The 12,788-nt window shown below is 37.5% G+C and overlaps 1 protein-coding gene across 4 annotated transcripts in view; it reads left to right on the top strand.

The window, feature by feature from the left end:
• The window catches only part of SLC12A6 (solute carrier family 12 member 6), a 90,748-nt gene that overhangs the window by 52,236 nt on the left and 25,724 nt on the right, over nt 1-12,788 (top strand). The window lies entirely within an intron of this gene.

Raw genomic sequence — 12,788 nt, 5'->3', positions numbered from 1 at the left:
CAAGGTAAACTTGCTCTAGATACTTTATTGTGAATTCTTATAGACGTTTTTAATTACATATTTTCTTTTGCTTTTTAATTTATCATTTATTTATTTTGGCCTCATGGTGTATGAAGTCTTAGTTCCCTGACCAGCGATCAAACCTGGGCCCCCTGCATGAGAAGCAGGGAGTCCTAACCTCTGGACTGCCAGGGAAGTCTCCGTTAAACGTTACATTAAATACTTTTGTTGTTGTTGTTCAGTCGTGTCCGACTCTTTGCGACCCCAGGGACTGCAGCATGCCAGGCTTCCCTATCCTTCACCACCTCCCGCAACCTGCTCAGACTCATGTCCATTGAGTCCGTGATGCCATCCAACGACCTCGTCCTCTGTCATCCCCTTCTTTTCCTATAACTATATCTTTTCCTTTTTCTTTCAGTGGAGTTTTATACTGTACAGATATACTGTATAGATCTGTGTAGATGTAGCTATACAGATGTATACTCATCTCTTTGTATACTTAAATATACTGCCAGTGAGAGTGCAAGTATATATGTACAAGGTGTTCATTGCAACATAGCAGTAAACACCTGGAAATAACTTAAATACTCATAAATAAAATTGTAGTATGCACATAAATAAAATACTTTACTGCTACAAACAGAGAGACTCTGAGGCAGATCTTTATGTACTAAGATGTCCAGGATAAAATATTAAGTGAAAAACAGGAAATCACAGAATGGTCCATACAGTGTAACTCCACTGATAGAAAAAGGAAAAAAGATAGTCATAGTATTTAATATAAAAATGTGTAATTGATACTCCCTGGCAGTCCAATGGTTAGGACTCTCTGCTTCTAATGCAGGGAGTATGGGTTTGATCCCTGGTCAGATAACAGTGGGTCAAAAGGTATATATATTTTCAAGAAGATACATCAACTTAAACCCACCAATAAAGAGTATGGACACATACTAAGCTCCCTATCATCAAAAGTAGGTGTTATCAATATTAACATTTTTTCTTTAGTAGGTGAAATGGCACCTCTAGTTTTTATTTGTACCTCTTTAATTATGAGTGAATTAAGTCCTTTTAAATATATACTTTAAATAAATAAAGTATAAAAAGTACTTTTAAATATGTAGCCTTGTGGTATTAGGGCTGTCACTATTCTCTTTTTTATACTTTTATATTATTTTATTTAAACTGTTCAAAATCAGTCTTCTTAGTATAGAAATTTCACATTTGAACCAGGAATGATTAAGATCTCATAGAAGATTTTGGTAGATGATGAAGAGTACAGTTCCCCCTAAACTGTTAAATTGCTCTGTCTCTGATACCTGCCTGACAGGTAGAGACTCTTGAAGAGTGGTTCATCATCTGAGCAGGAACACACGTGTGTAAGGGAGGTAGAGGAGAGCTTGGCTAATGAAACGAACAGTCAGGGGAGCTGGTACCATTCCAGTGCTACTGAGATGGGTTTTGTTTCCAAGTAACACTTTGTAGTAAGAGACAGTGGATAAATTAATTATAGGTGTAAAGAAATAGTATGTGATCATAAAGAGTTCCCTCAGTATTATCTAAAACCCCTAGGATTTGCAAAGAGGCTGCTCCAGACATTAATCTCATTTGGCAACCTACAGTTGCGTTCACTTTTAAATAAACCTGGGAATTTATCCAGTTTAGGTTCCATTCATCCTTCTACCCTGGGTTCTCTCTCCTAGGTTCATTAGGTCAGATTATATTCTCCTTTCTTCTCATGCTATTGATAACGGTCTTCCTCTGTGTCCTGTTCTAAGTATGTTTAGCTACAACCTCAAAATCTGCCCTGGTTTATTTTTATTTATTTATTTATTGGCTGTGCCGGTGGGTTGTGAAATCCCAACGAGGAGTTGAACCTGCACCTTCAGCAGTGAAAGAGCAGAGTTCTAAGCACTGGACCTTCAGGGTATTCCCCTTACTGGTTTATTTTTTTATTTTTGGAGTTGCAAAAGAGTGAAAGATAATTTATTGTTATATCTTCTAATCATCTTATGATTCCTCAGAAAAGGCATTGGTAGCTTGAATTAAAATGTTGCCAGATTCTATAAAAAATCTCACTTAGGATAATTTGGCCCAGTAGGTGAAAAACTGCTTCAGTTGCCTTGCCTGCTGAATGGAGTTTATAATAGGATCTTTCAAATCTTCTAAATGCTTTCCTTTCAACAGGGTAAAGTTATTTTAATGTATCTGCTGTTTCCACTGACTCATCAGATCTCTTGCAAAACACAGGGTCAGGCTGAGGAGATGTACAGAAGGGTGAGACTGCAGTTGTGATAAAGGATTAAGCTGTATGCTTACAATTCATGAATTTTTATGTGTGTGTTATTTTCCATTTAAAACATTTTAGAAAGCAAGCAAGCAAATGAACAGTGGGCCCTGGCATTTTTACAGCTTTTATCAAACATTCAAGGCAAAGTAATTTCTCTTCTACAGTTTCTCTCAAGAAACAGAAAAGCAAGTAGACATTTCTCTGCTCAGTTTGAGACTAGCATAACCTTGGTACCAAAACTTAACAATGACAATGTGAGAACAGTATAGACCAATTTTACTTATGAACACAGATACAAATATCCTAAATGAATATTAGCAGTCTGAATCAGGCAATATACACTTGACCCTTACAATTTGGGTTTGAACTGCACTGGTCCTCTTAAACATGGATATTTTTCAATAGTAAATACTACAGTACTGCCTAGGTTGTGGCTGGTTAAATCTGCAAATGCGGAGGAGGAACCTCAGATACAGAGTCAACTATAGTTATACTTTGAGTAACCCCCAGCATTATTCACGGGTTACCTGTATTTTTAAAAATTACTAAAAACAATTACAAAAAATTACTTTCTGGTAAAGATACATGGTTGGTTTATCATTAAAAATCAATTTATATAATATATTAAACAAAAACTAAAAAAAATAAAAAATAAACTGCAAAAATATTAAACATATTGAAGGAAAAACATAAAATCAACTTAATAGATTTCAGGAAAAAGATTTTATTGGAAACATATTCAGTATTTAAATTCATGAGCTCATAAAAAACTGGTCACCATTGGAGTAGTCTAGTAAATCAATTCATTATTCTGAGAATTGGTCTAAAAGAAAAAAATGAAGTATTTATCTTGCTTTTAACTATACCAGTGGGTAACCAAATAGTAAATTACAGGGATTGTCTGTTTATAAAAGTATTTCAGCTAATAATTAATTAATTTTCCTTAATAAATAAAGGAAAAATAACAGAATATCACTATTTTTATAGCCTCTCATGGATTAATGAATCTAGGCATTCATGATCAACATTTGCTAGTATCTGAAAAAGAAACTAATTAGATGACCCGTACCTCCAGATGGATGATCAAAATATCCCTATGAGAGTATTTTCCTCCCTCCCCCATAAAAATACTGAATGTGGTTAAGCGTTTAGACCCAATTACCAATATATAGGAAATAGAAGAAAACAGAGCAACATGTTAAACAACATCACATGGATGCTTATAAAATCCAGATCATCAGAAACTTTACTGAACACATAACATAGGTTCTTCAGTAAGTGAACTGCAAACGAAAAGAGAGAAAGCCAGTAGACTTAAGAAATAAGCAACCAGTCATATTTGGCTGTTGATTCAGACTTTCTTCTTGGAGTAGGAAATGGCCACCCACTCCAGTATTCGTGCCCGGAAAATTCCATGGTCAGAGAAGCCTGGTGGGGTACAGTTCATGGGGTCACAAAGAGTTGGACACAAATGAGTGCACACACATACATCAAACTAAAAATCAAAAACATAATTTATAACATTTCAGACAACCTTTTGTGTTGACTTGGTCACATAGTTCAGACCCAAACCTGGGCCAAGAGATATTAAGTATACTTATTGCTCTTGTTCTGCCTTGCTCAGATGAACAAAGGCCATTAGACAAGCTCAGGAGTCTAAGGGAGGAATCTGAGGTTTATCTTACATCTAAGTTGAAGTGTAAGTGGTAATTGAACAAAAAATAGCAACATTATAGAAGTAATAGCACCACAACAATAAAATGCTTATAAAGAGCAAGAATTTGGCGTATTCTTTCTGCTTACAAAAAAGTATGCCATAACAAATGGAAATCTGATATTTTCAGTAGAGCCAGTGGCACTCCTATCAGTTTTCATTTGAATGTTCAATGAAACACCAGTAAGTTTTTCAATAATATCAGCTTTCTATGGCTGGTAAAATGAGAATTAAGAAACATAATAGTGATCTGATGGGCTGTTTACTTCAAAGCATTCAGTTTAGTTCAGTTCAGTTCAGTCGTTCAGTCGTGTCCGACCCTTTGCGACCCCATGAATCGCAGCACGCTAGGCCTCCCTGTCCATCACCAACTCCCAGAGTTCACTCAGACTCACATCCATCAAGTTAGTGATGCATCCAGCCATCTCATCCTCTGTCGTCCCCTTCTCCTCCTGCCCCCGATCCCTCCCAGCATCAGAGTCTTTTCCAATGAGTCAACACTTTGCATGAGGTGGCCAAAGTACTGGAGTTTCAGCTTTAGCATCATTCCTTCCAAAGAAATCCCAAGGCTGATCTCCTTCAGAATGGACTGGTTGGATCTCCTTGCAGTCCAAGGGACTCTCAAGAGTCTTCTCCAACACCACAGTTCAAAAGCATCAATTCTTCGGCACTCAGCCTTCTTCACAGTCCGACTCTCACATCCATATATGACCACAAGAAAAACCATAGCCTTAACTAGACGGACCTTAGTTGGCAAAGTAATGTCTCTGCTTTTGAATATGCTGTCTAGGTTGCTCATAGCTTTTCTTCCAAGGAGTAAGCGTCTTTTAATTTCATGGCTGCAGTCACCATCCGCAGTGATTTTGGAGCCCCAAAAAATAAAGTCTGACACTGTTTCCACTGTTTCCCCATCTATTTCCCATGAAGTGATGGGACCGGATGCCATGATCTTCGTTTTCTGAATGTTGAGCTTTAAGCCAACTTTTTCACTCTCCACTTTCGCTTTCATCAAGAGGCTTTTTAGTTCCTCTTCACTTTCTGCCATAAGGGTGGTATCATCTGCATATCTGAGGTTATTGATATTTCTCCTGGCAGTCTTGAGTCCAGCTTGTGCTTCTTCCAGACCAGCGTTTTTCATGATGTACTCTGCATTGAAGTTAAATAAGCAGGGTGACAATATACAGCCTTGACGTACTCCTTTTCCTATTTGAAACCAGTCTGTTGTTCCATATCCAGTTCTAACTGTTGCTTCCTGACCTGCATACAGATTTCTCAAGAGGCAGGTCAGGTGGTCTGGTATTCCCATCTCTTTCAGAATTTTCCACAGTTTATTGTGATCCACACAGTCAAAGGCTTTGGCATAGTTAATAAAGCAGAAATAGATGTTTTTCTGGAACTCTCTTGCTTTTTCCATGATCCAGCGGATGTTGGCAATTTGATCTCTGGTTCCTCTGCCTTTTCTAAAACCATGAATATCAGGAAGTTCACGGTTCACATATTGCTGAAGCCTGGCTTGGAGAATTTTGAGCATTACTTTACTAGCATGTGAAATGAGTGCAGTTGTACGGTAGTTTGAGCATTCTTTGGCGTTGCCTTTCTTTGGGATTGGAATGAAAACTGACCTTTTCCAGTCCTGTGGCCACTGCTGAGTTTTCCAAATTTGCTGGCATCTTGAGTGCAGCACTTTCACAGTATCATTTTTCAGGATTTGAAATAGCTCCACTGGAATTCCATCACCTCCACTAGCTTTGTTCATAGTGATGCTTTCTAAGGCCCACTTGACTTCACATTCCAGGATGTCTGGCTCTAGATGAGTGATCACACCATCGTGATTATCCGGGTCGTGAAGATCATTTTTGTACAGTTCTTCCATGTATTCTTGCCACCTCTTCTTAATATCTTCTGCTTCTGTTAGGTCCATACTATTTCTGTCTTTATCGACCCCATCTTTGCGTGAAATGTTCCCTTGGTATCTCTAATTTTCTTGAAGAGATCTCTAGTCTTTCTCATTCTGTTCTTTTCCTCTATTTCTTTGCATTGATCGCTGAAGAAGGCTTTCTTATCTCTTCTTGCTTTTCTCTGGAACTCTGCATTCAGATGCTTATATCTTTCCTTTTCTCGTTTGCTTTTTGCCTCTCTTCTTTTCACAGCTATTTGTAAGGCCTCCCCAGACAGCCATTTTGCTTTTTTTCATTTCTTTTCCATGGGGATGGTCTTGATCCCTGTCTCCTGCACAATGTCATGAACCTCATTCCATAGTTCATCAGGCACTCTATCAGATCTAGGCCCTTAAACCTATTTCTCACTTCCACTGTATAATCATAAGGGATTTGATTTAGGTCATACCTGAATGACCAGATCATGAACTCCTTGTTACCAAATTCAGACTTAAATTGAAGAAAGTAGGGAAAACCACTAGACCATTCAGGTATGACCTTCAAAGCATTACTGAGGCCAGTCTCACTAGCTATCCTCGAAAGGCATCTTAGGATTCTGCATAATTCTAAAGAAGTCCTAGGATGGATCTGAGTTTGTTTTTTAGTTCTTGCAGAGTAAAGGTTATTTGCTATTCAGAAACTAGAATTTCCATTCCACTTGGGATTTCCTGGAGTCATAGTAGTGACCCAGATTTCTGAATGTTGTACATCAGAAAGCAGCATGATTTCCAAGATGTTCAGACCAAGAATTGATCCACGCCCTTCAGTATAACCACTTTTGATTTCATACCTGGTTGAACCACGCCTTTCAGTTAACCACGTATGATGAGAGCTTTGCTCCTTGCCCAGAAAGCCCTGACATTTCATAATTGACCAGGAGTTCTACTGGACCCTCCCACCACCACAAGTAGACCCTGGGTAAGACAATTTGGAAGGTATCATTGGTCTCATAAATGCAGGGAAAGTCTCTGGAGACATTCTTCCCTCCAACCACGCAAAACAAAATTAACCAAGCGAATAGAAGTTGAGTCAGAAACTTCCAGAACCAGAGTGTCTGAAAGATAGGGTAGTTGCACCTGAAACTTGAAACTAAAGAGGCCTCAAGCAGAGGTGCCAGGGCTGCAGCCCAGGAAGCCAGAGCTGTTAGGAGATGGCTTAGACCAGCGAGCAGCGGGGCAGGGGAGTTCTGAAGTCAGATTTTTATAGCAACAATATTATAGGGCTGCTGAATAATAGGGAAGTAGTATGCTAAGGCTGGAACTCCTTTCCTCCTGTTGTAACTTTCAAAAGGAATGAAATGGTGTTGAGTCTGGAATATAACACTTTTAAATGTCTAAATTATTTAATAGAGGATGCAGCTAGGAACATGAGACTGTTTAAAGAGAAGGTAAACAGTTGTTGATATTTTTAAAAATGAAGGGGTTAAACAGATTAGAAACAGGCAGAAGAAGTTGTGAACAAAAAGAAAACCACATGTGGACATACCTTAATAAAGCTGCAAGACATCTAAGAAGAGATCTTGAAAGGAGCAGAGAGAAGAAACAGATCATCAGAAGAACAACAGGATGATAAACTTCTCAGATAACAAATAACGTCTTAAAGTGTTTGGAAAACATTTATTATCCTAGAATTGTGCTTAGCAAGACACTTGGGGTTAAGGGCAAAATATAATTGTAGATAAGTAAAAGCCAACAACATTTTTTACCACAACACTTGCTGTAAACTATTTGTTTTCAACTAGGGACAATTCTGTCCCCAAAGGATATTTGGAAATGTTTGGAGATATTTTTGATTGGAGGTACTACTGGCATCTAGTGACTAGAGGCCAAGGATGCTCTTAAACATTCTAAAATGTGCTGGACAATATCCTACAACAAATAATTATACTGTCTGAAATTTCACAGTGCCGAGTTTGAGAAACCCTTCTCTAAAGGAATTCTAAAGAATATACCGCAAGTAAAAGGAAAATGATCCCCGAAGACTAGTATTCTGAAATGCAACAAAGAATATTGAACAAATGAAATGGTAAATGTAGACCTTCACCCAAGTCAGTGTTGTCAATATGAAATAATTTTAGTGTCTTATTTGTGTAGTGAAAAAAACTCCTAGAAATGTTGGACGGTAGTAATATGTAAGTCAGGAGGTGAGAGTTGGAACTGAAAGGAATAGAAATAGAGTGTGAAAACTCCAGGCTAGGAGACAGAAAAAAATGGAATAAGGGAAAGTAAACCAAAAAAATCCAGAGAGAAGATGAGAATGAATCATAGAAAAAGAAAACAAAAGAGAAATAAAAAGATGGTACAGTTCAGTCCGAATATATCAGCTGCTAAAGTTGATGGACCTAACTTGACAATTAAAAAGACAGATTGTCAGATTTTTAAAAACACAGCTACATGCTCTTTACAGAATATCTACCTACAGCATAAGAACCCAGGAAAAATGAAAAGTTGAAAACCAGAAAAGGACATTTAACCAAAAGACAACTGGTATAGTTATCATTATCTTTTTCCTTCTGTTGTCTTAGGATTTATTCTCTTTCCTTTCTGGCTTCTTAAAATAGGTATTTAGCTCATATAATTTTTATTCTTTTTACTTTCCTTATATAAAATTTTAAAGCAATAACTTTACTTTGAAGTGATGCTTTTGCTGCATCAAACAAGTTTCAATAGGTGGTGTTTTTGTTGTTACTCAGTTTTTAAGTAGATTAATCTTTGATCCTTGAATTGTTGGAAAATGTGTAGTTTTTAATTCTTAAATTTGCATGGTTTTTAAATTTGTCTGTTTATAATTAAATTCTAACTTCTTGTTATACACCAAGATCATGGCTTATATTTGATATGTTTGATGTTTGTACAGTCTTTAAGATCTAGTACATGATAAGTTTCCATATATAAAATTTCCATATATGTTTGATTAAAATGTATCATCTCTTATTTTGCATGCAGAACTCTACCTCCACTAAGGTCAGGGTCATTCACTGTGTTACTTGGATTTCTTTACCTTTGCTATTCTGTCTGCTTCACCTATCAATTATTGAGGAAAAGTATGTTAAAAATCTCCCTGTGTGATGGTAGATTTATTAATTTCTTGATATAGTTCTGTTCATTTTTGCCTCAAATATTTTGAGGCATGGATGGATGGGTGGGTGGATATGGCTTCTTTTTTCTTTAGCTGCACTTTGGCTTGCAGGATCTCAGTTCCCTGACCAGGGATTGAACCCAGTCCCACCGGTGAAAGCACCAAATCCTGACCAGTAGGGAACTCCCTAGGAAACCTTTTAGATCGGCTCTGTTGACCGTTTCTTGCTGGTATTCATGCCCTTGTGTAATCATCTCTCCTTTGAGAGAGGGCTGGACTTTATGACTCCAAAACTTCTAATTATTAGAATATGACAGAAGTCGCTTGCAAAGTGAGATGTGACATCTGTCTTGCACCCCATCTCTGGCTCTTTGGTGGCGTGCTTTGCAGGAGTCCAGTTGCCATGCTGTAAGCCGCCCAGTGAAAAGTCCCACATGGCAAGGAAGTTGAGAAAGCCCCTTGGCCAACAGCCTGAAAAACAAAACGAAACTGAATCCTGCCAACTGTGTAAGTGAGGTTGGAAGAGAATCTTCCCCAGGCCTTCCAGTGAGACCACGGTTCTGACAGGAGACTGTGGAGTAGAGTGCCCAGCTAAGCCATGTCCATATTCCTAGCACCCACTAACTGAGACGGTAAGCATGTGGTGTTTAAGCCTCTAAATTTGAGAGTCATTTGTTACACAGAAAGAAATAACTATAAACAATAGATGTATGTTTAAAATTTATATACTTCCTTGGTGAATTAGGCCTTGTATGGTTACCCTCTCATTCCTAATAAAGTTTTTCTCTTAAAGAAATATGTATCTGCTAACAATAAAACTGTACCAGCTTTATTTTGGTTAGGTTTTTCCTGATATATCTCTTTCCTTTACTTTTATTCTTTGTGTGTCCTTATTATGACTCTTGTAAACAAGAGACATATATGCCTGGATTTTGTTGTTTAATCAAGTGTGTCAGTCTTTATATTTTAACTTGTAAATTTCAATCCCTTACTTAGAAATATTCTGTCTACTCCCATCTCCCAAATGAAGAAAATAACGTTAACATACTCTGACATCACTCTTTCCCAGCCCCAACCCCCGTCGTACTGTTTTTAACTAGAATAGGTCAGTGGCAAAAAGGAGGGGACTTCTCAATAAGTGGACCTAGAAGAGCTATCCATTTGCTAAAGAACTACATGATCTGACTTCTTCCTGTCTTTGTAGCCACTCTATTCTAACTCTATTTTGGCCATGTTATATATTCTGTTTATGAGTCCATTAAGATTATATCTGCTTTAGGATCTTTTACTTATTTATTTTTGCTTTAGGGTCTTTTAGAACTGCTATCCCCTCTACCTGAAATGCAGGTTTTTCCCGTCCATTCTGTGCCAAGAGTATGCTACAGCCAGTTAGCACATACCAGCTCATGAAAGCCAAGTGTATCTTCTCTTCCTGAAACCAAGTTCAGTGAAGTCACATTAGTATTTTAAAATTGGCCTATGTGAATATTTGGCAAATACTATAAATTAGTATATAATTCTAGAGGACCTGCTTATCATCACTCTGATGATCTTATCAAAGCTTGTCTGCCTTCCCATCCTGTCATAATCTATCCCAGCACATGTTTCATTTTCTTCACTGAACTCACACTTCTTTAGAAGGTGCTTTCTGTCTTCTGTGGCTCTAGTATATGCACAGTGGAAGTAGTCTTTAATGCCTTGTCTACTGTTGAAGTGCCCAACATGGAAGAACTCAGTATTTACTTACTGAATTAATTGAATAGATGAATTACTCAAAAGTGGTGATAATTTTTAGCTGTGTCATTCTCCAAAATTTTCTGGAAGCATTAGAGGGAGGATAATAATTGTATTTCTTTTATGACTTTTTATTATGGGAATTTCCAGAGGTACAGAAGAGTTAAGTAGAATAGCGTAATGAAACAACATGAACCCATCACCCAGCTTCAACAATGTTGCAAATTTTTCAGCCCCCACCAGATTTTTTCCCCAGAATATTTTTGCCCTTTCTAAAGAAAATAACCAATCCATATTCATATTCCTCTGATTGTTTCCTGGCATTTGGTTTGAGTCAGGATTCTAACAAGTTTTGTACCTTGTGACTGATCTGGTATGTCATCTTAAGTCTCTTAATTTATGAGTTCACCTGTTTTAGTTTATGCCATTTATTTGTTAACAAAAAAGCAGATTATTTGTCATATGGAGTTGTCCACATTCTGAATTTTTTAAAAAATAATTGTATTTACTTTTGGCTGTGTGGGTCTTCCTGCTGTGCGGGCTTTTGCTCTAGTCGTGGGGCTACTCTTCACTGTGACGCACGGGCTTCTCATTGTGGTGGCTTCTCTTGCTATCGAACATGCACTCGAGGGCACACGGACTTCAGTAGCTGTAGCACATGGGTTCAGTGGTCTACATGTTCTGTGGCACGTGGGACCCTCCTGGAGCAGGGATCAAACCTGTGTCTCCTGCATTGGCAGGTGGATTCTTTACCACTTGATTCACTAGGGAAGCCCCAAATTCTGAGTTTGATGACTGCCTCTTTGCGGTGATGTTTAACATGCTCTTCCTTTGTTTTCTGTGAACTGATAGTTAGATTTAGAGGTTTGCTTATATTCAGCTTCCATTCATTCTTTGGTTAAGAATACATCAAAAATTGTACAGTGTATCTTTTATTGCATTACATTAGAGGATTGTGTTGTCCCACTTTTAGTGATGCTGTTTGATCAGTGGGTTATGTCTCAGGCTTTCACCTAATGCTTTTAGCAACCATTGATGATGACTGCTTATAACCATTATTTCATTAGGGGTTGGAAATTGGTGTTGTTTTTGTAATTATATCATTCCATCTGCGTTTATTAGCTAGAATGTTTCTATGATGAAGAAATTTTCTCTCTTTGGTTACCTTGAACTATAATTGGTACAGGAAAGGTGGGATTGGGGCTAATCGCTTAATTCTTTACATTTATTATTTTTCAGACTTTGATATTTTTTCATAGCAACTCTGCGAAGGGGACTAGTTTTTTTTTTTTTAATGTACCATTTGGATATTTCAAGTAGTTGCATTTGAATTCATTGCGTTATGTATTTTTAGTGTTCACATTATCCCATTTTTAGCCAATGGGAACACCTTCAGATTGACTCTTCTGTCCTTTGACATGACTCAGTTATTTTGATAGCTTTCTGTTTCCCAAGCTCATCTTACATATATAAGGTTTTAGGACTTTAGATTAAAATCTTTAATTTTTATATTGATCTCTAGTTTCTCAATATTTAAAATCTTAGAGTTTGGTGGGGGGGGGGCTTTATTTTTTTTTTTTGGCCTCACCATGCTATATGTGGGATCTTAGTTCCCCAACTAGGAGTTGAACCCTGTGCCCCCTGCAGTGAAAGTATGGAGTCTTATTAACTACTGGGTTGCAAGGGAAGTCTCTAAAATCTTAGTTCTTAATGACATTTACACAGTTATTAAAATTTTCTCTTCTGCCAGACCTGTATAGCTGTGTAACTTTTACACTATAAAGAACCAAAGTTAAGAAAGCACTCAAACAACAGAATCTCTACTGTTTTAGGGAACCCAATCGCTCTCTCATTTTTCCTCAGAGTGGATTCACCAAATTCTTGTGGGATGCCTGTTTTCACATAAAAAGATATGTGGCAAACGTTTGTACAAAAATGGTGTCATTTAGAAAAGGTCAGATAGCCCTGAAGGCCAAGGGTTTTTATTGCCATTATCAACAGGAACAGTGTGTAAAGTAGCCTTGTCCAGCACAGTGTT

This window comes from Capra hircus, chromosome 10, assembly GCF_001704415.2.
Source record: "Capra hircus breed San Clemente chromosome 10, ASM170441v1, whole genome shotgun sequence".
Classification (NCBI taxonomy): Eukaryota; Metazoa; Chordata; class Mammalia; order Artiodactyla; family Bovidae; genus Capra; species Capra hircus.
Note: the sequence above shows the minus strand (reverse complement) of the source record. Positions and strands in the feature narration are given on the sequence as shown.